This window comes from Bombina bombina, chromosome 1 (genome assembly GCF_027579735.1).
Source record: "Bombina bombina isolate aBomBom1 chromosome 1, aBomBom1.pri, whole genome shotgun sequence".
Lineage (NCBI taxonomy): Eukaryota > Metazoa > Chordata > Amphibia > Anura > Bombinatoridae > Bombina > Bombina bombina.
Window position 1 is genome coordinate 92,328,500 of NC_069499.1, and position 5,551 is coordinate 92,334,050.

A 5,551-nucleotide genomic window follows, 5' to 3' on the forward strand; every position below is an offset into this window, starting at 1 on the left:
TCCGAAGTCTTCATCCTATCCGGCAAGAAGAGGTCCAGAAGAGGGTCCGAAGTCTTCATCCTATCCGGCAAGAAGAGGGCATCCGGACCGGTAGACATCTTCATCCAGGTGGCATCTTCTATCTGATCGGAATAGCCAATAGAATGCGAGCTCAATCTGATAGGATGAAGACTTCGGACCCTCTTCTGGACGGATTGGTGATACCTGGCGTGGTGAAGATAAGGTAGGAAGATCTTCAGGGGCTTAGTGTTAGGTTTTTTAAGGGGGGTTTGGGTTAGATTAGGGGTATGTGGGTGGTGGGTTGTAGTGTTGGGGGGGTATTGTATGTTTTTTTACAGGCAAAAGAGCTGTTTTCTTTGGGGCATGCCTTGCAAAAGGCCCTTTTAAGGGCTGATAAGGTAAAAGAGCTGTAAAATTTTTATTTTAGAATAGGGTAGGGCATTTTTTTATTTTGGGGGGCTTTGTTATTTTTTTAAGGGGCTTAGAGTAGGTGTAATTAGTTTAAAATTCTTGTAATCTTTTTTTTATTTTTTTTTTATTTAGTGTTTGTTTTTGTAATTTAGTGTTTGTTTTTTTTGTAATTTAGTTTAGTTGATTTAATTGTAGATAATTGTAGGTAGTTTATTTAATTAATTTATTGATAGTGTAGTGTTAGGTTTAATTGTAACTTAGGTTAGTATTTATTTTACTGGTAATTTTGTAATTATTTTAACTGGGTAGCTATTAAATAGTTATTAACTATTTAATAGCTATTGTACATGGTTAAAATAAATACAAAGTTGCCTGTAAAATAAATATTAATCCTAAAATAGCTACAATATAATTATTATTTATATTGTAGCCATATTAGGGTTTATTTTACAGGTAAGTATTTAGTTTTAAATAGGATTAATTTATTTATTAAGATTTATTTTATTTCGTTAGATTTAAATTATATTTAATTTAGGGGGGTGTTAGGGTTAGACTTTAGAGGTTAATACATTTATTAGAGTAGCGGCGAGGTCCGGTCGGCAGATTAGGGGTTAATACTTGAAGTTAGGTGTCGGCGATGTTAGGGAGGGCAGATTAGGGGTTAATAAAATTTATTATAGGGTTTTTGAGTCGGGAGTGAGGCGGATTAGGGGTTAATACATTTATTATAGTAGCGGTGAGGTCCGGTCAGCAGATTAGGGGTTAATAAGTGTAGGTAGGTACTACAAACAGCTGGGCTCATAGGCTTACATGCTATGGGGTTTAAGGGGATAGCAGTGGAGATAGGAAAGTTAGTGTAGGTTGTATGCATCCCTGAATAGTAGAGTCTTCAGGGAGCACTTAAAACTTTTAAAACTAGGGTAGAGCCTTGTGGAGTGAGGCAGAGAGTTCCATAAGATGGGAGCCAGTCTGGAAAAATCTTGTAAACGGGAATGTGAGGAGGTAACAAGAGAGGAGGAGAGTAGGAGATCATGAGCGGAGCGAAGGGGTCGGGAGGGAGAGTATCTGGAGACAAGGTCTGAGATGTAGGGGGGAGCAATGCAATTGAGGGCTTTATAAGTCAGATTGAGAATTTTGTGTTTAATCCTGGAGGCAAGAGGAAGCCAGTGAAGGGATTGGCAGAGAGGTGCGGCAGATGAAGAGCAACGTGTAAGGAAGATGAGCCTGGCAGAGGCATTCATTATGGATTGTAAAGGTGCTAGATGGCAGCTAGGGAGACCAGAGAGGATGGAGTAGCAGTAGTTGAGGCGGGAAAGGATTAGAGAGTTGATTAAAATCTTAGTTGTGTCTTGTGTAAGGAAATGTCTGATTTTAGCAATGTTTTTAAGGTGGAAGCAGCAGGCTTTAGCCAAGGACTGATTGTGAGGAGTGAAAGAAAGATCTGAGTCAAGTGTGACCCCAAGACATCGTGCGTGTGAGGTTGGGGTAATGATGGAGCTATAAACAGTTATAGAAACATGGGGTGTGGAGATTTTGGAAGAAGGGGGGAAAATAAGGAGCTAAGTTTTGGAGAGATTTAGCTTGAGGTATTGAGAGGACATCCAAGATGAGATATGAGAGAGACAGTTAGTGACACGGATTAGCAAGGAAGGAAATAGTTCTGGTGCAGAGAGGTATATTTGGGTATCGTCGGCATACAGATGATAGTGAAACCCGTGGGACTTTATTAAGGAACCTAATGAGGAACTGTAGATTGAGAAAAGAAGGGGACCGAGGACAGAGCCTTTGCGGTACCCCAACAGAAATAGGTAATGGGGCAGAGGATGCCGCAGAGAAGGCTACACTAAAGGTACGGTTAGACAGATAGTGAGAGAACCAAGAGAGAGCTGTGTCGCAGATGCAAAAGGATTGGAGGGTATTGAGCAAAAGAAGGTGGTCGACAGTTTCAAAGGATGCAGACAGATAAAGGAGGATAAGTAGAGAGAAGTGGCCTTTGGATTTTGCTGTAAGTAGGTCGTTGGTAACCTTAACAATTGATGTCTCTGTTGAGTGAAGGGGGCGAAATCCAGATTGCAGTGGATCAAGGAGGGAGTTTAATGTAAGGAAATGGGATAGACGTGCATATATTAGTTTTTCAAGAAGGTTTGAGGCAAGAGGGAGTAGGGAAATAGGGCAGTAGTTGGATGGGGAGGTTGGATCGAGAGAAGTTTTTCTGAGGATAGGTGTGACTAATGCATGTTTAAGAGATGTGGGAACTATACCAGTGCTAAGGGAGAGTTTGAAGATGTGTGTGAGTATAGGGGTAAGGGTAGAAGAGAGGGAGGGAAGTAGGTGTGAGGGGATGGGGTCGAGGGGACAGATAGTGAGGTGAGAGGATAGTATAAGGGCAGAAATTTCTTCCTCTGTAACAGGGGCAAAATAGCTTAATTTTTGGCAATGTGGGTTTTGGATGATTGTGATCTTTAGAGGGGGTGAGAGACCGGTAGTAAGTTGAGAGCTGATTTTGTTTCTGATGGAGTCGATTTTGTTGTTGAAGTAGCTTGCAAAATCTTGAGCTGAGAGAAAAGTTGCTGTGGGAGGTGAGGGTGGGCGGAGAAGAGTATTGAATGTGGAGAACAGACGTTTTGGGTTTGAAGAAAGAGTAGAGATAAGAGTGGAGAAGTAATGTTGCTTATATAGATTAAGGGCAGAATAGTAAGAGTTCAAGATGAATTTATAGTGAAGAAAGTCAGCAGAACTCCGAGATTTCCTCCAGTGTCGCTCAGCAGTATGGGAACATCTACGTAGGTACCGTGTCAGAGGAGTATGTCAGGGCTGAGGCTGAGTGTATGTTTTCCGAGCTATGGTAGGTGGGGCCAGATTATCAAGGACCAATGTATGGGTGGAGTTATAATGGCAGATTCATCAGGGCAGGAAAAAGAGGGGATAGAAGAGAGAAGAGGTTCAAGAGAGCTAGCGAGCTGTTGCTGATCTAGTGACTTGATACTTCTGTGTGTATACCATTAAGGATGCCATTCAGAGAATTAAAGAAGAGGCTATGAAATCTGCAGCATTTGCGAATATTCAGACAGAGTTAATGATACAACCCTTAACACCGGGATTAAGAAATCTCATTATAAGAACTGCTCCCCCTGCATACAAAGATGTAGTTATGACATTATTACTTGATATGATAGACCAACCTATACGAACAGTAGCAGAAAGATTACAAGAATTACAAGTTATGGGAGATTGGGATAAAGGGAAAAACACTAATAATGAGAACAGATATCCCAATAATAACCAGAAACGGTATGATGGGGGTGAAGATAGAGTGTGAAGAAGAGACATGTTTATGGCCCTTTTAAAAGCTGGGATAGCGAAAGATCAGATTGATGGAAAAGAAACAAAGGAAGTGTGGAGACTATACAAAAAAACATGTCAGTACGAAGCCTGTCAAAACTCAGGTAGAAAAAGTTCCTACTGCTCCACCCACGGTACAAAGTACCCCACAGTACCCAGATTGGGGTGAATTTAAAAAAATATGAGTTTCATTTGGGAGAAGAACAGCAAGTGGCATTTGAATTAGCCAAGGAAGCCATAAGCAGGTTGTTGACCTATGGCCATTACAAGAAGGAGCTGTAGAACTCCAGGGGTCCAAAAATCTAAATTATTCTGATTGGTCACTATGGCAAATACCTTGGGATTTTTGAATAGGAAATTACCTGAGGCTTGAAATAAATATACTACCTTTGAGAAACAAGTGTTAGCATGCTATTGGGCATTGGTAGATACTGAAAAATTGATAAAAGGACATGATGTTCTGTTACGTCCTAGCATACCCATTATGCAATGGGTATTATCTAGCCCAAAAAGTAATCAAATAGGACATGCGCAGGAACAGCATATAATTAAATGAAAGTGGTACATTGCTTACAGGGCAAAGTAAGGTGAGAGTGGGACCACTCTATTACATGAAAAAGTAGGTAGAATACCAGTAGAAGGTATACAACAGATAGATCCCCCACAAGAATCTTCAGTAAAATGTGGAAAAGTTTACGGGGAGTTAACAGATGAACAGAAACAACATACATGGTTTACTGATGGTTCAGCTAAGTATGTAGGAGGAAAGCGGAAGTGGAAAGCAGTAGCTTTTAACCCTAAAACACAACAAATGATAGAAACAGAAGGGGAAGGGAAAAGTAGTCAATATGCTGAATTATATGCAGTATATTTAGCTATCAGAAAAGAACAGAATAATCAATGTCACATATACATTGAGTCATGGTCTGTTGTCAATGGATTGGCAACTTGGATGATGCAGTGGAAAAGTAGGGACTAGAAAATACATTCAAAAGAAGTGTGGGGAAAAGAAATCTGGGAAGATATAGCACACATGGTTGTAAATACTCAAGTAACAGTATATCATGTTAATGCTCATGTACCATTAGATTCACTAGAACGTTTGTATAATTCACAAACTGATGCTGCAGCAGCAATAAAAAAGGCTGATCGTGAAACAGAGAATTAAGTGGTGGAAGAATGGCTCTAAGGTACAGCTCTTTGGGCACACCAAAAAAGTGGACATCTTGGAGAAAAGGCCACTTACAGGTGGGCACAAGAAAGAGGTCTACCTTTGACAATGGATATAATTAAAACTGTAATCCTAAACTGTACCACGTGTCAACATACACAAGGACGGGTAGTACCACATACAGTAATGGGACATATAGGATGAGGTAGATTACCAGGTCAAATTTGGCAAATGGATTTTATAGGCCCATTACCTGAGAGTAAAGTGTGTCAGTATATTTGCACCGCTGTAGACACATTTAGTGGTTATTTATTGGCACACCCTTGTAAATCTGCTAGTCAATGGAGTACTATTAAAACACTGGATCTTATAGTGCAATATTATGGATTGCCCTTGCAGATCCAAACAGATAATGGAAGTCATTTTAATGGACAGCAGGTAAACATATATGCTACCGATAATAATATAGAAGCTGCAGGATTAGTGCAACGTATGAATGGGTTATTGAAGCAACATTTAAAGAAATTAAATGATTGGAGTTATGGGCAATGGAGAAATAATTTGTCACAAGCTTTACAGATTATTAACAACCGACCCATAGGAGAACCCACTACTCCATTAATGTGC